Source organism: Mus musculus, chromosome 16 (assembly GCF_000001635.26).
Source record: "Mus musculus strain C57BL/6J chromosome 16, GRCm38.p6 C57BL/6J".
In the NCBI taxonomy this organism is placed as follows: domain Eukaryota; kingdom Metazoa; phylum Chordata; class Mammalia; order Rodentia; family Muridae; genus Mus; species Mus musculus.
In genome coordinates, this window is record NC_000082.6 from 91360035 (window position 1) to 91380932 (window position 20898).

At 46.9% G+C, this 20898-nt stretch overlaps 1 protein-coding gene and 1 long non-coding RNA gene across 6 annotated transcripts in view; one reads left to right on the forward strand and one right to left on the reverse strand.

The window, feature by feature from the left end:
* Positions 1–5452: 5452 nt before the first annotated feature.
* Gm36587 lies at positions 5453–19288 on the reverse strand. 2 transcript variants are annotated; one of them, XR_385047.3, is made up of 5 exons: positions 13556–19288; positions 7826–8124; positions 6917–6987; positions 6557–6635; positions 5477–5582 (listed from the first exon to the last, which is right to left on the reverse strand). It is a non-coding gene; the product is annotated as a predicted gene, 36587 (long non-coding RNA). The 2 variants fall into 2 exon arrangements; XR_876244.2 differs by lacking the exon at positions 6557–6635 and having other exon boundaries at positions 5453–5582.
* Ifnar2 (interferon (alpha and beta) receptor 2) overlaps positions 12749–20898 on the forward strand; it is a 32807-nt gene continuing 24657 nt past the window's right edge. For 3 of the 4 annotated variants that reach the window (NM_001347258.1, NM_010509.2, NM_001110498.1), the window contains exon 1: positions 12749–13040. The gene's annotated coding sequence lies outside the window, so the exon portion shown is untranslated. The remainder of the gene's footprint in view (positions 13041–20898) is intronic. The other variant, XM_011246100.3, reaches the window with a different exon arrangement.

Consider the following 20898-nt stretch of genomic DNA (forward strand, 5'->3'; position numbering starts at 1 on the left):
GCTACAGAAGGCCGGACAGAAACAGGTGGCTGCAACCCTCTGCAGAGGCCAAGCGGTTCTTGAGACACCAAATGGAGGTGTTAAGGCCAAAACAGTTAGTGTTATAACAGGCTTCAAAAGCAGCCTTACAGAATCTCTTCCCAGTGTTGTCATACACACACACACACACACACACACACACACACACACACACACACACACACACACACAGAGGCTGGGCCAGTCCTTGAAGTTGGCTGACCTGCATCTGCACGAGAAATGACTGCTGGAGGACAGTGAAGCTGATTCCAGGAGGGAGAGGAGGAGCCAGGAAAGAGTAGGGGAGCACAGGATTTGTGTGCAGAGCAAATATCCCAGGGCAGAGACTAAATAAAGGCAGAGGTGTTGTGGAGTGAGGGTAAATCAGAATGCAAAGCAGGCGCTTGTGCAAGAGCTGCAGCCCTGAGGGTCTGAGTGGGAAGCAATTCTGAACGCTCTGGGAGCCTGGGGGAGTTTGAGCATCTGCATTAGGAAGCTGGTCTGCTTGGTGTGTGGAAAGTGATAAAAACATAGGGTCTTAAGGTCTCTGTACGTTTGGCATGACCCGCAGGAAAGCAAGCACAAAGCAGACAAACATGGGCCCACAGTCTAAGTGGAATGAAACCTACCCACTGCTGTGGCTTATTAGAAGGTGGACCCTAGCTTGGTCTTCAGGATGATACAAACCCTGTGACAAGCCCTTAGGTCACTGAGACCCTCAACGGCGATGGTGGGATCCCAGTCTCCTCTCCCTCTTGCCATGACAGGTTGCCCTCATCAGTGCTCCAAAGCCACAGGGCTCCAGAATCCTAAACCTGAATAAACCTGTTCTCCTCATAGGCTGCTTGTCACTGGCATTTCACCATAGTGATGGAGCACAAACACCGCATCCCTTCTCTAAGGAAAAGGACACAATGGCACGACAGTAAAAATAATAATAGTAATGATAATAATTAGGAGGCTAGACAGATGGCTCCACAGAGCACTGGCTGCTCTTAAGGGGACCCGGGTTCAGTTCCCAGCACCCACATGGCAGCTCACAGCTACCTTCAGCTATAGTTCCAGGAAATCGAACACTACGCTCTGGCCTCTGAGAGTACCTATACATATGTGCACATACACACAGAGACACATTAATAAAAGTAAAATAAATCATTAAGAAATAAACCAAACTAGGTACAGAGTTTTGCAACAGGGTACAAAACAGCAGCTAGGGTCCTGGAGCTGATGTTCCGCTAGCCTTGGAGTAAGCTGTTTCTTATTACAGCATTGGGGATAGGAATTACCACCACACACCATATCTCACACACATACACACACAAACACTCACATACACACACCACACACACTCACTCACACATACTAACACATATACTCACACACATACACAAACACATACATATACCATCCACACTCACTCATATTAACACATATACACACACACACTCATACTCACACAAACACATACACATACCATACACACTCACTCACACACATACACTTATACACACCATACAAACTCACACTAATGCACACACCACACATGCACGTATACACTGACACCCATACACTGACAAACACTCTCTCACACACACACACACACACCACCACCACCACAACAAACCTAAACATATACCACACACACAGCTATCAGCAGCCCTGGGAGACAGAGCTGTTGACTGATTTCTAAGGTGTATCTCTTAGAGAATGGAGCTATGGTTGGTATTTTATGCCACGCAAAACAATTACTTCGAGTATGCATCAGTTGGAACAAAGTCAGGCTATTAAGCAAAGAAGATGAGATAGATAACATATGCTTTAGATTTAAGCATGGAAGGGGTATCTAAGCATCTTAACGACATTTTGTGGCTTCTGAAACTACACTGCCCCAAAAGGTATCATGGACAAACAGGTTCAAAAGTTAAGCAAAATTTTTAAATTAAGTAATAAATATAAGCTGTCCTACTTATATCTTTTACTTAATTTCCTTCTGTAAATAAAATTGCCAGGTAATTTACAAAGCCACTGAGCAAGTATAGGGCTGAGACGGAAGACTGACAAGGTCAAAGGTGTCAGACCCACAACCCCTCCCTCAGCTTCAGGCCAGCTTGTGTCACTTGCTGTTTGCACTTTGCTGGTTAAAGTCCCTGGAAAGGCTGCACTGCTAATATTCTGCAGGCGATAGTCACACTTTCCTGCCTGTTGGCTGCATTGATGCCCTCCAGACTCAGGAAACAAGAAATGCAAACCAGACACTAAAGGCAGAGGGGTCTTTTCCTTCCTGGGTCCCCTCAGTTTCCCCTTTCTACCCCATCTTACACACATGCATACACACACACACACACACACACACCACTCTACAAATACTCCATAGACATTCTCCCCATGAAAAACATACATACTACACACCACAAAGCACACAGGCACACACTCAGATCTTACATACCACATAGACCATACACATTACACAAATGCAAAGCAAGCCCGTAGTGTCTCACATGATTTTGTTCCCCCTGCCCCTATATCTGAGGCTCACTAAACTGATTTCTGGAGCAGAAGTTTGGAAAACACAGACTTCGGGGGAGACAGAGGAAGCCCACAGGCCTCTGTCAAGGGGATCTTTGGTCTATGCTCTGCCCTTGACCGCTAAGCAGAGCGAATGCTCCTGGGAGTACTGACCTAAGACCCAGCTCTGGCAGAAGGCTTCCTCACACTGGCGGCTGCCAAGAATGAGAGAGGTTGAGTCAGGCAGCCTGCCAGTGAACCCGAAGGAGGGGCCCGGGAAAGTATGCACAGCTTTCTATCTGGGAAAGCCCCCTACAATTTCTATCATCTCTTCATTTCACAACACCTTGTGTGTTTTCCAGATCATTTCCCAAACTTCAGCTGGCTGAGTCACGAACACAATTAGTTAGCTCTCTGCATCTCTGGACCTCAAATCCCTTGAGTTAACCAATCCTAGACAGGAGATAATCGAGAGAAATATTGGGTGTGTTCTAAACGTGAGCAGATGCCGCTTGCCATTGCTTCCTGCAGAGCACAGTGGAGCAAGTACTGACGTAGCATCTACACAGTATTGGGAGTTGGGAGTGATCTACAGGTGGTTTAAACATGGAGAAGAGGGGTGTGCATTCTGTATGAATAATCTGTCACTTCGTATCCAGAACTTGGGCATCTGTGGATCTGGGTCAGTTCACCACAGATCCTGGGGGAGGGGTTATTGTAGTGAATCTCAGACAGCTTTGGAAGAAGGAGAAACAAAATGACATGGGATCTGGAGGACAGGGACAGAACTGAATATAACAGAGATCACATAGGAAGGACACGTACTGATACGGCAGAGGTCGGGATGGATTGGACCGTAACTTTTCTTCAGCCATGAAGCCAGCTACTTAGTAGTTGAAGCTGGAAATACTGGACAGAGAAGAGGTCATGTTCATGCTTCAGACACTAAATGGAGCAATCCCAGAAATTACCAATTGAGAAAGAAAAAGGAAAGTCAACAGCCCACAGTCAGCAGCAGACCCTGCTGGGCCAAGGAATGTAACCATTGTTTTTCCAGGCTCGTATCCAACCAGGAAATCCTTCTTACTGCTTCCAACAGTTCATCCCTTTCCACAGAGCTGAGGCCTCAGTCGTGGCTGATTTTCTCTTAGAGATTTAGTTCATGCCCCCCATGAGAACAGGAAGTCAGGAGTTCACAGGCTGGAGAGCCAGAGAAGACATTCGCTGCAGCTGGAGTCTGAGGGCAGCTGGAGGCTTTCCTCAATCTGCTTTCCTCAAGGATTGCTGCCCTACATGTTAATCTTAGCTTAACATGACCATCACAGCAACACATAGACTGATGTTGGTCCAAGTATGCCCCAGACAAACTGACAGGTGATATTAACCATCACACATACTACCTATCTTAGCTTTGTTCCTACGGCTGTGAGAAAATTCACACAAAAAGCAACTTAGGGAGGAGAGGGTTTATTTGACTCACAAATCCAGACTGCAGTCCATCATTTTAGTCAAGTTAGATACACAAGCAGCTTGTCCTGTCACACCCGAAGTCACGAGCAGAGAGAAGAGACACTCTGTATCTATTTTTTTATGTATCTATATATATGTATCTATCTATGTATCTATCTATCTATGTATCTATCTATCTTGCCTGCTAGCTTTTTCACTCTTACACAGTTCAGGGCCCAGACTAGGAAATGGTGCTACCCACAGTGGGCTGGATCCTCCTACATCAATGAACAACCTAGACAGCTACCCCCAAGACATGCCTACAGATCAACCTGAACTAGAGAGTTCCTCATTAACCCTCTCTTCCCAAGTGATTCTACTAGCTGGCACACCACCCTAGGAAAACAATATCACAGTCTAACTTAAATCTTATCTGTTATTAACAGATACCTAACCCAGGATGCTGGGGATTAAGTTTGTTTCCTAATACAGCCCTCACTGGATGGCCAACCTAGCACCAAGTTCTAGTCATTATCTTCCTACCCATTTCTAACCCATCCCCAATCCACTAACCCTGGTCCAGAGATGGGCAAGGGTTCTGTCTGGGAGCAGTCACTTCCAGGGGACTTTGTAGAGAGCTGGGGAACGGGGGTATGGAGGGTGGTACTGGTCACATGATGGGCTGAGTGCTACAAGTATTTGATGAGCAGAGGCCAAGGATGCTGGACCACTCCATCATCTAACTACTGTCTTCTATGATATGTCTATGGATAGATCTTTGAAGGTGAATTCCCTGTTTGGACTTAAGCTTAAAACCTATTTTTGTTTGGCATTTAACTATGTAATTTTTGGTACTGGACTACATTTCTCAACACTGAATGAAATTTTCCCTAAAACGACCTCGATTCTGAAGTTCACATCCCAACACTGGCCTTATTTCCATTCCTAATTCCAACACTATCTGATAGCAGATCTCCCCCTCCCCCAACCCCGCCTCCGCCTCTAATCATCTATCTCATTGGTTTGGCCATGACTCCCCGCCCACCCCACCCCCCATGTTGTTTCCACAGCAGATCCACCCTAGCCATTCTTAAACCATCTTAAACCCCTCTCCACAAAGCCAGACTTCTTATTGATCCCCATCCCCAGTGGGAAGTTCTTCTTACTCTCTGATCAATCAATTAATCAAGACTTTGTGCCCAAAACTACTGTTTGCAGACAAACGCAATTCTCGCTCTTCCTGACCATGCTGCTCAAGACATAGAAAGGATCAGGACAGAAACAAAATTGTCCTGGAGATTGTCCTGCGTGCTGGCCGCCTACTCAGAGAAAGCATTGGGACCCCATGTCTAGGTTCTTTCTTTCCTAGCACTACAGCTCCCGTGAGTCCCCAAAGCTAATACTATATAGCCTTGCTGTTCTGTAGGGTGTCTCAGTTAGGGTTTGCTGCTGTGAACAGACACCATGGCCAAGGCAAGTCTTATAAAGGACAACATTTAATTGGATCTGGCTTACAGGTTTAGAAGTTCAGTCCATTATCATCAAGGTGGGAGCAGGGCAGCATCCAGGCAGATGTGGGGCTGGAGGAGCTGAGAGTTCTACATCTTGTTCTGAAGGCAAACAGAAGGCTGGTTCTCATGTGGTTAAGAGAAGGGTCTTATTGCCCACCCTGACAGTGACACACTTCTTCCAACAAGGTCACACCTACTCCAACAAGGCCAGACCTCCAAATAGTGCCACTCCCTGGGCCAAGTATATCCAAACCATCACATAGAGATTCCCCAAAGTCCGCCTCTACAGGTTCTGAATCCACAGACTCAACCAACCTTCTGTTTAAATATTCAGGGAGGAGACTGGGGAGATTGCTACTGTATATAAAGTATTTGCCAATCAAGAATTCCCCCTCCCAGGTCCCGAGGGCTGGGCCTTTGAAGGTCATAGCCCAGACCTGGTTCCAATCTAGTTCTCTGCTTCTTTTCACTCAGGCTGCCACCAATACTTCCATGTCTTCCTCGTTATGAGGAACTGCAATCTCCCTGAGCATCGTAACGTCTCTCGTTAGAATTTAGAGCACTATTCGAAGGCTCTGTCAGTCAAGTGCGATTCTCTGGGGCTCTGTGTCCTCACCTGCCATAGGTGAGCCTTGCAAGCTCACCTGATTTAGATCCTAGGACTCAGGTAAAGATGTGGACGCAGCGACACACACTTGTAATCCCAACACTAAGGAGGCAGAGACAGGAGGATCCCTGAGGCTGGATGGACCAGCCCTTTTAGCCTAGTTGGTGACTTCTAGGCCAATAAGAGAGACCCTGTCACAAAGGATGGCAGAAGATGACACACAGGGTTGTCCTCTGGCCTCTACTCACACATTCACATACATGTATACATGTGTGTATTCATACACACGTGAACGGACACAAATAAATAGTTAATTATAAAAGAATTTAGAGTAGTATGTAGAAAGGTGAAGGAAAAGCGGAGAGAGGCCCCTCCTAGGAAAAACTGAGTCACAGCCCTTCTGCAAAGACACTGTTTAGATATAGTCTCTAATCGTGAGGGCAACACCATAGGCTCCCAGGTTAACCTGCTGTTCCATGAGTGCTGCATCCATGAAAATATGGCTGGCAGGTGAGGACACAGAGCCCCAGAGAATGGTACTGAGTCTGAAAAAAACATCAAAAAAAGGGAGGGTGATGAGTCATTTGAAGACTCTGAGGTAGGGAAAGGTCATGTGCACTGTAGCCAAGCACTTGGGTTGAGGTTGGGGCACTGGTGGCAGCTGCCTCCAGTGAGACAAGGCTTGGCTCACCACAACCTTAACACCCTGTGAGCAGATCTCTTGCAACCTCTGCTCCACTTCCTGAATCTGCCAGGTTGAGGCTGCAGGTGGTCAGTGGGGCTTGGGATTCTCAGCCTAGAGACTGAGGAACTGGCTCTCACCTACCTCAAATGTGCAGGTTTGAGGGAAGCTCATGGCCCACCAGGGCCTCAGTCATCTGGAAGGTGGTCCAGGACCTGCCAAGAGAATGTTACAGTCCAGAAATATAGCTTTGCCCCAGGTGTGTTCACAGATAGACTCAGGACCAGACCCAGCTCTCCAGACATGTTATTTGTGACTCTCTCCACCTCCCTGGAAGCATAGGAAGTTGCTGGGTATGAGGTTTTATGGACAGGAAGACCAGCCCCACACTCTGCAGCTCAGAGAATTTTACTAACTTCCCTTCCGTGAAGCCTCTGACACACATATGCATTCCATATCTAGAATGTTCTTTCTCCACAAATCTCTTACATGGCTCTTGCCACAGGCCTCCTTCTCTGCAACAGACCACTGCCACACACTTCCTGTGAAAAGCAGAAGCTGTCACTGGGGACTCTCTAGCCCTCTTCCTCCAAATACACATACGATCCACCTTCATTTTCTCCCTGACAAAGGATGCCAACCTAGCACCTGCTTCTTCAGAGAGTCAACCCTTCTCTGCATTCCTGGACTCTCCTCTGCCTGTCCCAATCACTTCAGCCTTGCCTGTCTCTCTGGGGTCATTCTTGATAGACTATGATCATTCCCAACAACATGTCATCTTCAAAACACCACTTTAGGCAGTGACACGTTGTTGCTGTGTGATAGAATTTTCCTGGGGAGATGCAAAACATACGTCTACCCACCCCAGATAAGGAGCCCATGGCAGAGCAAAGGATAAATACCACCAAAGTCCATCTTGGTGAACCAATGAGTTTTATTGAGATTACTTACCGGAACATGGGCAAGGGGTGACTTATAGGAGCAGAAGTGACTCAAACACAACACCAAAGCCCACCCCAGCATGAGTGAAGACAACTCACAAATGCTACGCACCTGGAGCACACTGCACAGCCTGCAGGCAGGTTAGAGGGTATCTTTTCCAGGTGGCTGCTTCTTCCAGGCTGCTTGACTGGTTTCTGCTTCTTCCAGGCTGCTTGACTGGTTTCTGCTTTGTCCAGGCTGGTCTTGGAATTTATTTGCAGTTTTGCTTTCCTGAGGGCAATTCTCAGCCTTTCTCTGCATTTCTAGACTCTCCTCTACTGTTTACTACAAAGGAGCCTAGTGAGTCTTGTTAGCTTCAGGGACTTCCTGAAACTATGTTGAGTTGTTTACTTTCTGTCTCAAGGGGTTTCCTGAAAGATATACAATGTTTCAATCTAGGAGGAAACTGTCGTACAACATTGGCTAAAACCCAACACTGCTAACAAGTGCTGGTAGGGATGGAGAACCACAGGGACTTTCATGCTTTGCTGGTGGGTATGCAAGGTAATGCAGCCACTTTAGGAGATAACTTGATAGTTTCCTCTACAACTGACCATATTGTACCATCTGATCTTTCAAGTATGCTCCCAAGTGTTCACCCAAGTGAGCTGAAGATCACGTGGATAAGAGCACTCACTACTCTTGCAGAGGACCTGGCTTGAGTTCCTAGGACCCACACGATGGCTCCCAACCCTTCCTAACCGCAGTTCTAGGGGATCGGATGCTGTCTTCTGACTTCTATGTTATTGCACACAGGTGGTGCATATGCCGCAGGCCCTCTGGTCCCCTGTGCCTGCATAGGAAAGAGTCTCTAGAGTAGATGAGCAAAGATTTGGATGTAGTGACAGTCAGTCAAACACACAAGAGAGGTGTTGAATCTGAATGTAATTTTCCAGTCGAGCATCAGACTTTTATAATACAGAATAAATTGCAGAACAAGGCACATTGAATTTTTCCAGGTGCAAAAGAAGTGACTTCAAAAGGAACCAGATAAATGTATAACACTAGAGATTAGCACAGATGCAAGGAGTGACTACAAAGGGAATTTGTAGGGACCAGATAAATGTTTACATTAGAGATTAGCACTTTCTGCCAGGCAAGAGTTTTACACTTAGAGTTAATTGCCTCAGGGTAGTTAACTCTTGATACGCCTCAAGGCTAATGTAGTGTCACCGACCCCAAAATTCTCTAGGCCTCGTTAATTCTTATCTATATCTGGAGACTGTCCATTTTTAGTATAGCATACTAATTTGCTCTTGGCATGGAATGTAGTCTGTAATAAGAATTTCTATCTCAGTGAGAATTTTAGTCTCTATCTGTAAACAGCTGAGTAAAATGGCAAGTGCTTAATTGTTAGTAAACTAAATGGGTTAAGCTCCTTGCTGCTATCTGAAATCTAAGAACACTGGGAAAAGGCTTTAGCTATGTTAGAATACAATCTTAAAAGGCATTTACTATAAATAAGGTGATGCTTAATAGAGTGCATGTGAATCTATACACTAGATTAATGTGGTGGAAATTTGAATATAATGGGTTAGGGAAAGAGATGCCATAACTCTGGGAGGAAAATTTCCCTGGATTCTTATCCTTGTAAAACAGCTTCCAGGCTTTTCGCCTGACAAACCGATCCAAACTGGAGAGTTAGCTTTCGCCAGAATATCCAGGAGGAGAGTCTTAGAAATTCATTTTTCATGAGCAGCTTTTTGGCATTTCTGCCTCACAAGCTGACTCCACCAGAGTGCCCTGACATGCATATACACTAATGTAGGCAAAATACTCACAAAGCAAAGCAAATAAATCTAATTTAATCAGGTGTTTTAAACTTTAAAGTCTTCTTTTTTTTTTCTTTCTTTCTTTCAAGGACCATAGTCTTGGTGCATCTAGCAAGACTCCACCCAACCCAAGGTCATCGAGCTTTTCATTGATATTACTTACTAGGACTCTTCAAGGTTTGTGCTTTATGTTGAGGTCTAGGGCCTACTTTTGAGTTAGTTTTTGTGAAAAGTGTAAAACCTGTATCTAGCTTCACCTTTTTGCATATTGAGTTTGTATCAAACAGCTTTCTGCTACTGTAACACATATCCAAGGTAATCAATATAACAAGAGAAAAGGTTTGTTTAGGCTTACTCTGTTTTTAGAGTTTGGGCCCATGATTAAGTATCTCCATTGTTCTTGAGTATCCACAGTAAAGCAATAAATCAAGGCAGGGAGCACAAGGAAGAGAGGAGAAGGAAGAGATCAGATTCCCACAGCCCCCTTCAATGCCCTGTTGGCCAGAGTCTCCCAGCAGGCTCTGCTTCTTAAAGGCTTCACTGCTTTCCAGTAGAACCACAGTGAGAGCCAGATCTTTAACCCACGCACCCTGGGATACTTCATTCAAACTGAAGTGGTGCTGTCGGTGGAAAGACTGCCTTCCTTCTAGAGAACTGTCTGCTACCATATCAAAGACCACGTGACTGCATTTGTGTTACTACGTGTCCCATGTAATTGATCTGTTTGACCTAAAAGTGAGATTGAATGCTCTCATGGAATTAATCATATTAACATTTAGAGTTTTTGGGGGGGGGTTATTGGATATTTTCTTTATTTACATTTCAAATGTTATCCCCTTTCCCACCCTCCCAAACCCTTATCCCATTCCCCATTCCCCTGCTTCTATGAGGGTGTTCACACACCCACCTGCCCACCCACTCCTGCCTCCCCGCCCTGGCATTCCCCTACACTGGGGCATGCTGCCTTCACAGGACCAAGGGCCTCCCCTCCCACTGATGTCTGATAAGACATCCTCTGCTACATATGCAGCTGGAGTCATGGGTCCCTCCATGTGTACTCCTTGGTTGGTGGTTTAGTCCCTGGGAGCTCTAGGGGCACGGGGGTCTGGTTGGTTGATATTGTTCTTCCTATGGGGTTGCAAGCCCCCTCAGCTCCTTCAGTCCTTTCGTTGGGGAGCCCATGATCAGTTGGGTTTTGTTTTTAGTGATTAGGACAATGATAATTTTTCCACAAGGGCATACATAGAAATTTCAACAATCCTGTGTGCTGTGTGTGTGTGTGTGTGTGTGTGTGTGCTCGCATGCACCCCATTATACTTTATTCCTGTGCCCTCATTCCTCCCTGGCCACCCCTTCCTCCTCTTGGTCTTCCCTTCTTCCTCCCAGGTACAGAGCCCCTGGATTCTACTTTCATGACTTGAATGTCTGATGTCCTCTCTGGTTCTCCCTCCCTCCTTGGATCTCCTCCTCTACTTTCATGCCTTCTGTCTACTTCCATTGCTTATATGTAAATTTGCATATATTTAAGTCCACACTCCACATATGACAGAAACAGACCAATATTATTGAGCTGAGTTTGGTATATTTTGCTGAACATAATGATTTCCAATCCCACACGTTTTCTGAAATATTTCTATTTTTAATGTGCATGTGTATATAAAAGGGGGCATGCAGACCACAGTTTTGTATCATCTTTACCCCACTTGCTCGGGGCTACTTCTACAACTTCTTTGAAACTGTGGCTGAAACTATTTCAGCACTGAACGGCTTTTGTAGAGAACCAGGATCCCAGATAAGAGCCTTTCAAATTCATGAGACTGGTAGGAATTCTGCCAGTGTGACATAAGTGGTGGAAACCTCTTCAGGTCAGCCCAGAAAGAGAGACTCAGCAACTGTCAGTCCTGGTAGATGAAACTGTTCTCTTAAACTGCATATGGTGGCTCTGGAATGGTGATTCTAGCATTTGGTGGGTAGGGCGGGGAGATCTTAAGTTTCAGGCCAGCTGGACACACAAAGAGATCTTGTCTTTAAAGAGGGGGAAAACACATACACACGCTTTTTAACGGAAAGAAAATCCCTTTACATAAACTGTGAACTACCTCCCCTTCTCTTCCCTCGGAGATCTGAAAGTGAGAATCCAGGCCCAGGTAGGCATCATTGCCACGCCTCCTCTTACAGACTTCCATTAGCATTTCCACCTTGGAACTTCCACCTTCATACTTAGACTGTGCATACGCTACAGAAAGCTCCCGCGTATTCCATTTCGGAAGACAAGGGATGTCAGTTCCTAAGTAGGTATGGAAAGATTGTTTCTCCTTACTCTAAAATCGTTTGGTCTTTAGCCGGGCGTGGTGGCGCACGCCTTTAATCCCAGCACTCGGGAGGCAGAGGCAGGCGGATTTCTGAGTTTTAGGCCAGCCTGGTCTACAGAGTGAGTTCCAGGACAGCCAGGGCTACACAGAGAAACCCTGTCTTGAAAAACCAAAAAAAGGGGCTGGTGAGATGGCTCAGTGGGTAAGAGCACCCGATTGCTCTTCCGAAGGTCCAGAGTTCAAATCCCAGCAACCACATGGTGGCTCACAACCACCCGTAACGAGATCTGACTCCCTCTTCTGGAGTGTCTGACTTACATATAATAATAAATAAATCCTTAAAAAAAAAAATCGTTTGGTCTTGAGAGAGGGCCCTGGGGAATAGTAAGCAAAGACCCAAGAAGAAGCAGGCAATGAGTTATGGTATTTATAATTTTTGTTTGTGTCCTGTGTGGAAAATTATAATCAGAGGAGCTTAAAAACAAGTAAGCACAAGATGAGAGAGGGAGAGAAGAGGGAGGACTGGGAGGGGAGGGGAAGAGAGGGAAGCATGATTGACAAGCGTTCTGACACTCAGTTCTGCCCAGACCCCTCTTCCTTTGTATTTTGAGTCAGGGTGTCCCTACATTGCCCAGGCTGGCCTTAATTTTGCTCTGTATCAGATAGGTATTGAATTCGAGATCCTCCTGCCAAGGCCTTCCTGGAAGAAGAGAGTACACACCCGCATCACTAGGCCAGGCACCCAACCCATTCGTATCCAGTTAGTTCTAGGGATCAGGCACTACCTAGTCCTCCAAGGAGGCAGCGATAAACACAACAACCCCGATCCGTTAACTCTGGCTCCCTGGACTGTACTTGAAGTGGGTGGGGTCGTAATGGATGCGAAAGTGCCCATTTGTCGCCGGCTCCGCCCGGGCCCCGCCTCTCGCCTCGTTCTCTGTTCACCGCTAACCCCGCGGCTGGGAACCCTTGGCCTCCGGGAGCCTGCGTGGTCTAGCCCTAGACCAGGGGAAACCAGGCTGCCAGCGGAGACTCTTCGGGTCGCGGGGCACCGGCCATCCCGCCGCCGTCCCTTTCGCCTGGCTCGGCTCCCGCCTGCCTCCACTGCTCGCCAGCCGCGCGCAGCTGCGCCTGATGCCCAGAGCAGCTCGGAGGTGGCCCCAGGACATCCCAGAGGGGGATTCACGAGACCCGGCGATTCAGGTACTGTACTGCGGGCATTACGGGGACATGAATGGGTGTCGCTCGCCTCGCGGACAGTAGGACTGGGCCGCCTCCCCGCTGCCAGTTCCCGGAATCCCCTTTTCAATTCTCCTCTTCGGGACTCCGCCTCTTCCTGCCTTTCTTCCGTGGAGAGTCTGAGGATTCTAGCTCCCCCGACCCACAAGCTGCGTATGGGGGGCCCTCGTGGCCCCCGCATGGGCGCCTTCCTTTCACCGTTCCTTTGGTGAACTCTGGGTTTTTGTGGGCTCTCTGCCTTCACTCCACCAGCGTCGCCTCACCGAGGGTGCATGGGGCACCTTAGCCCGAGCCATTGCCAGATCCTAGGGGGTCCACATTCCTTAGGATCCACTACGCCTTGCCAAGCTAGTTATCATCTCCAGCCTCTGGGTCCTGTTCTGCGTCCTGACACCCCTCCCCCTACACACACACACACACACACACACACACACACACACACACACACACACACACACACTGCGCGCCCTGAAACCTACCTAAGGTCCCAGGATCGTTTGTTCAAGCTCCTACGAGGTCACTGAAGGGGTTGTGGCCCGCAGAAGATGGGCAGGGATGGGATACAGGAAAGGCACTGAGTTTATTGGTAGCTTGCATTTCTATTCCAAGCCAGCCAATAGTGCATGCGGTAAACCGTTGGCCCCATTGACCCATTTATTTGGTTAACATGGCTCTACTGGAAAACTTTGACAACCTATGAACTTTTGTGTTTTAATGTTTGTTTTATGTCCCTGTTTTGTGTGACAGGAGATCTTAGGAAATAGCCCAAGTGTCATCTAAGAAAGGTGCTAAGATTGGGACCAGAGACTGAGTTTGCCCTACTGTCCCCTGTCCCTTGCCTGTCAGTCCTTCTGTGCAGCCTTGGGAGAGTAATGAGGTGGGGTCTGGTACTGGGGTAACAGAGGTCACACCAAATATGGCTTCATCGACTTCACCAACACACTAGCAATTTGGGGATCGTTAATGAGGTTCATCAGTGTGGCGCAGGAAGTGACTGTTGTTCAAAAGTGGCTTTTCAAATTTAAATCATAAAAAGAAAAACCCGGATGTGACTATTCTAAAGTTTTTTCCCCTGTATTTATTTGAACATTTAAAGAGAGCTGAAGTTGTAGTGCCCCTTCCTCGTAGTCTTGGATTTCCTGGCTTGGATTCTCAGGGCTGCAAGTTTTAGTTAAGTAGTTAATGTTGAGTTAAAGAGCTCTCTGAGGTTTGGTTTGAGTTACTCAACAATGTGTCTAAAATAAATCTAGGAAGACCATAGCCTAAGAGGTACTGTTTTAGAAGTGAAACTACTTTTTGTTGTTGTTGGGTTGGTGGTGGTAGTGGTGCAACCATATCAGATAAATGATAACAGTCGGCTGCGGAGCTACAGCCCCAGACCAGACGTAAAACATGCATACCTCCATCTACTGAGTAACCTGTAATCTCACTTAAAACTCAAGGGACTGAGGTGAAAGGATGTTGTGTTAGAGGCAGGAGTAAGCTGCTTGGTGAGATCTTATCTCAAACAAAGAAAAGAAAAAAAAATTAGACCACTCCCAAATTCCCAAATGAATATTCTACTACTCCTACCTGTCCACACCAAGCCTCAGTAGACTGATTTTCCTGTTACATCTCTAGACATTCACACTGTTGAAGATTCAGTGATACAAATATATTCTCTGATTACTGGCCTTCATATTTTAATCTAACCTGTCACCCAAATTAAAATGCACTGACCTTAAGAAGTTCTTGAAAACGGGCAACCAAGTGAGAAGAGTTGTTCATGCTGCCATTTCTGGTTCCAGAAACGTCTAAAGTGTATTCTATCATTCATGAAATCAGAGGTGCTGGCACAGAGCCTGTGTTTTGCCCACCCTTCTCAAGTATAGCCATCATGACTGCAGGCTGAGCCAGGGTCCATACTGATCATGTATGACCTGTTTTTATGCCACTAACCCCCCACTCCACCCCCCAAAACAGTGTGTAGTGGTTTGAATGAGATAGACCATCATTGGCTCGTTAGTTCACGATTAGTACTCAGTTGATGAGCTGTCAGGGAGGGAGGGATTAGGAGGTGTGGTATTATTAGAGGACTTGTGTCACTAGGGGGTGGGCTTTGAGGTTTCAAAAGCCGGCTCCAGGTCCAGAGTCAGTCAGTCTGTCTGTCTGTCTGTCTGTCTGTCTCTCTCTCTCTCTCTATCTCTATCTCTCTCTCTCTCTCTCTCCTCTGCCTGTGGATCAAGATAGCAGGATGTAGATCTTAGCTTCTGCTGCAGCACCTGCCTGCATGCCGCTATGTTCCCCGCCATGTTCCCACCATGATGGTAATGGACTGACTAAACCTCTGAAAGTATAATCAAGACCCCAATTAAATGTTTCCTTTATATAAGACATGTCTTGGTCACGGTGTCTCTCCAAAGCAATAGAACAGAGACGAAGACACGGTATAAGAGCTAGTTCCGTTGTACAGAGTATTCTAAGTAAGATGGTGGCAATTTACTTTACGTGAGAGGATGTATGTTCTGTGCAGATACCCTGCCACTTTTATAAAGGACTTGAGGATTCTGGGGGTAAAGCTCCTGGCATCAACCCCCCAAGGGATATTCAAAGACCACTGTCCAGTTCCTTGAAGTATCTTTAAAGTATAGTAGGGGCTGGTGAGGAGGTTCAGAGCCTTAGTTCTGAAAAAAATGAGAGGACCTGAGTTCAAATCCCCAGTCTTCACATACAAGCCATAGCCATGCAAACCTTTAGCCCCAGCCCTGGACAGTGAAAACAGGTGGCTCCCAGCAGCCCTCTGGCTAGCTAGCCTAACCTTAACAGTAAGCTTTGTGTTCAGCCAGAGGCCTTGTGTCCAGAACAAGCAGGAAGTTATAGAGGAAAGACTTCTGACTCTACCTGTGTCTAACCTTAGCTTACTTGTGTCTAGGGACACACACCCAGACATACAGCCAACCCACACATGTGCACACAAAGAATGAAACTTGAATCTCTTTCTTTTGGAATTCTCAAAGAATTAAGCCTTTAATCCCTGGGCTGAGGTACCAGAGAAAAAGGGATTTATGTGTGAGCTCAAGGCCAGTCTGGGTTATCATGGATAACAGCAGGTTATCCCATGCCATCCGAGGCTACATAGTAAGAGGCTACCTCCAAAGAAGCAAACAACAAAAAGAGAGTTAAGCTGGTGTGTGCAATCCAGGGAAGAACTAACGGCAGGCAAGCACCTGAGAGGAAGCTGGCTGCTATAACAACAGTGGGAAGCAGAGGAAAGGGCGGAGGAGGGCAAGGGGTGCGGATGGGGTGGAGGAAGGGGTGAAAATTATTGGAAAGTGTTTTTCCAACAGGAAGATGCACCCAGCAGTCAGCCTAGAAGCCCGTCTACAGGCTGGATAACCTTAACCCTTGCCTTAGCTTTTGTTCGTTCATTTTCAATTCTGAGATTCTTTAAAAGTGCCTTTAACTGTGCTCCGAGCATTAGAAACTGTTCTACAGGTCCAACAGAAGTCTTGAACACTTTTTTTTAGTCATCAGGAAAGAAGCGAATGGCCAAGTATGGCCTTATTTCTTTTTCTCGGAGGAGCAGTGGGCCTTTGTGTGAGCAGAGGCCCTTGAGAGGGGACGGCCACAGTTGGGGAGCAATCCAAGACAAATGGTTGACTCCATTCGCCTCTCCCCTATGGGCAGTGAGCAGTACCAGACACCAGAGTCTCTGTGGAGAAAGCAAGCCCAGGGTTTTGGCACAGGCCTCGCTCGAGTTCTTACGGGCTGTGCCGTATACCCTGACCAGAGTGTGAGCTCCTCCTTCGGAACAAGAGGCTGCCCTTGCTCTCCTGACAAAGCAGAACCCACTGAGTTAGATGAAAAGCAGCTTAAGATTGCAGTGCACCACAGTACAGCAGCTGCAATGGAAGCCATCCAAGTATAGTTCTGTGGAGTGGGAGACAGAGTAGCACAGGAGGCTCACAAGGGGTCTTTAAAGTAAAAAAGCCGGGTGCGCGCTCTCTCTCTCTCTCTCTCTCTCTCCCTCTCTCTCTCTCTGAGATGCTCGCCTAGCGTGCGTGAGGCCTCCTAGGTTTGACCCTGTATACCTGGTGTTAAAGAATGAGAGAAGATGACAAGATAAATAAATATATTTAAAATTTTTTTAATTAGATTTATTTTATTTATGTGAGCGTTTTGCCTGAATGTATGTGTTGCACTGTGTGCATGGTTAGTGACAGTCATGGCCAGAAGAGGCCATCAGAGTCCCTAGAACTGGAGCTTCAGATGGTTGTGAGCCACCAGGTGGGTGCTGGGAATAGAACCTGAGTATTTTGTGAGAGCACTAAGGCCTCTTCACCGCTGAGCCGTCTCTCCAGCCCCAAATACAAATATTTTAACAACAGAAAGGCTTGCTTTAAGCCCAAAGGAAAGAGACAGATTAAGTTACTTAGAAGAGTCTCCTAGGGGGCAGGCACAGCACAATCAGCTATCTAGGATAGTTGGAATCTTTTGTACAGCCAAAGCCCCCAAGTACAACAGAAAGCGCACACATGCACACCAGAACAGGACGAAAGAAAGAACACTGAGGTGAACGGGGGACGGGCAACAGGGCCTGTGGCCAGCAGCAAGAATGGCATGCGCGCTGCGCTCAGCGTCAAGAGGATCTTAAATGATTTCAGCTCGTTGAAAACGAATGAGTAGAAGAAAAAGTTCTGGGAAGTTTCTGGGAAGAAAAAGTTAAGGGAGAAAAAAACAAAAACAAAAACAAAACAAACAAACAAACAAAAAAAAACCCCACAACCCAACAATAATAGCAAGGAAAACCAAGCCGACCTCAGACTTTGCCAGAGTCAATCAATGATTCTATGCGGTCTGCTCAGCTCGCCATTCAAGTTGAAAGTCGGTGGTCAGATTCCTCATATACTGAAGGCCAGGGGTGAGGGTTGTGGCAGAGGGGACAGCTAGAAAATAAAATGCCAGAAACAGCAAATTCTCATAAACAAGGTACAAAGCTTCCACAGCTGCATCTTGGTGCAGCATAGATTCGCTGGCTCAGGAACCGGAAGAGGACTTTGTAGAGCCCAGGATCAGGGAATCTTTTGTCACCTAACATGGGGGAGGAGGGTCTGGTAGCCGGAAACTGACACAAAGCAAGGTGGTCCTCAGTCAAAATGTTCAGGGCAGAAAGCAAAACTTCAGGCTGGAGAGGTGGCTCCGAGGGTAAAGAGCTCGCTAAGCAAGCAGGTCATGTGTTCAGTCCCTTAGAGCCCCCGTAAAAAAAAAAATCTGGGGCGGGGTAACACTCGCCTGTAATCCCAGCTCTGGAATGGATGATACAGGAGGATCCCTGGGTCCTTCTGGACGGCCAGTGCAGCCCAGTCTGTGGGTTCCAGGTTCAGTAAGAGACCCTGCCTCAAAAAATTAGGTGTGGCCGCCCTCGGACGTTTGAAACTCTAGGAGCCCGCCACTCCTGTGAAAACCGTCTTGTCTCTTTAAATGAAATTACTGTCGCTTTGCTAAAAATAAACAAATAAAGTGAAAGGTGATGGGTGAAGACATTTGACATCGACCTCTGGCCTCCACATGCCTGCTCTCACAAACACACAAACCAGAACTACAAGAGAAAAAAAAAACAACAACAACACACACAAACGAAAAAGCAAAAGAGGTCAGAACCTGTCATTCCGGTATTTCTCAAACTTTAAGAGGTATTTTAGACTCCTGAAAACGGTTCGTTCCAGAAGATTAAGTTACTGACAGACTATCTGGACCTGGATGGCAACTTAACGTCTGTTGGGGAAATCGTCAAGGTTTGGAGAAGAATGCTTGGTCTCTTTGTGACCTTTTTGATATTTTCCTTGTCCAAAGATGCCAAGAGGATCGCACACCCGCCCCCTCGGCTTCCCCCCCACCCCCCAAGGAGGGGCAGTGCAGCTCCTCGAAGGTGTAAAGTGAGTGTAAGGCTGACCTGCAAGGCTCCTATTCGCTCCCTCATCCCCTTTTCTAAGGACCCGCCCGTCCTGTAGTCCTGTAGTGTACTGTCCGCCTCTAAGTGTCTGTAAACCTCTGTTCCAATCTGCTAGTGCCTGGGGGCGGGGCGGGGGGGCGGGGATTACAGACCTGTTCCCACCAGCCCGGAACTCCAGCCAGTTTCCCATTATAAAAGAACCAGTGGGCTCAGTACAATGCAGGGCTGAAGCACCCAGTCCTGACCACCCAGGATGAAGGGCTTTAGTGGCAAAATGAGATTCTGCTAATGTGACCTAGTTGGTACCCAACCATGGAACCACAGCATTAATGAGTCCTGGTTAGCCCAACTTGCTGGGGGAAATGAAAGCAGCCCAGATATGAGCTGGTGCTTTGAGCCCAGGCTGTGCCACTGTCCCAGCAGAAGGTGCTAACAAACCAGAGTCAAAGATAAGTTGGGAATGTTGAGACAGAAGACCGTGAAAATAAGTTGTTCACTACACAAGGCCCTGAGACTGAAAGGCCTGGCCCCAGAGACAATAAGAGCTCTGTTTTAGGAAGACAGAGCTGTTTGGGTTCAGGGAGACTTTTAAGGGTCTCTGTTAAGAATTCAGGCAGGACTCCAAAAGTGGAAACGAGATTCAACAAACAAGAATTTAGTTAGAAGACGTCTTGTGTACAGTGGAGCCTCATTTTGCCTGGAACAAAACAAAGGAAGGAAATATTCTTGGCCCAGAGGAGAAGAGTGGTGTGTGTGTGTGTGTGTGTGTGTGTGTGTGTGTGTGTGTGTGTATGTGTGTGTATGAGTGTGTGTATAAGTATGTGTATGTGAGTGTGTGTATGAGTGTGAGTGTGTGTATATGAGTGTGTGGGTGTATGAGTGTGAGTGTGTGTATGAGTGTGCATGTGTGTGTGAGTGTGTATATGAGTGTGTGAGAGTATGTGTGTATGTGTGAGTGTGTATGTGTGTATATGTGTGTGAGTGTATGAGTGTGTGAGTGTGTGTATGAGTGTATGCGTGTGTGTATATGTGTGTATGTGTGTGTGAGTGTGTGTGTATGAGTGTGTGAGAGTATGTGTGTATGAGTGTGTGTGTGTGTGTATGAGTGTGTGTGTATGTGTGTGTGAGAATGTGTGTGTCCATGCTCCCACTACTGAAGCAAGTGAGTCTTCCTGCAGATACATCATGAAAACAAAGATCTTTCACTATCAGAAGAAAAGCAGAGGCTCAAGGGTTCAGGTCAGGTGCTGGGATGTGAGTGAGCTATCTCACATGTGACCATGCAGGTGTGCCTGTGTCCAGGCAGGTTTCTAGCCCTGCAGCCTCTCTTCTGTGGCACAGGGCGGGGAGATAACAACACACGTCACAAGGCTAGCCCGGAAGGTGCTTCCTCGGGAAAGCAGGGTTATTAGATAAGTTGTGGGGAAGGTGATTGGCTGTCTCTGCAGAAGGAATGTAAGCTTTAACCTGGAATCTCCCAAATGTCTCTCGAAGATTCCATGGATGGGAACTGCCACCATGCAGTCAAGGGGAATTCTAAAGTAAAGTTGTTTATAGCTTAAGCTGAGACAGTCATTTCCTGGTCCTTTTCCTTTTTTATTTCTGTCTCAAATGGTTTTATTTGTGGGTGGGAGCATGGGGGGGGGGGCAAAGAATCTCTCTTTGACCTCTAAATCTTCGGTGAGAGAAGAAATCAGATCAAATGAAGCTCCTTTAAACTAACAAGTCCCTATCTCACCTTGGAATGGGGGTTCCTTCTAAAAGGGCAAACCCCAGAGGCTGAGAGAATAAACAGTCACGCCTTGATAACTTTTGGGTCCAGAGTCTCTTGGGATATCAAACTCCGAGGATGCTCACACCCCTTGTATAAGATGTTGTCGTGTCTGCATA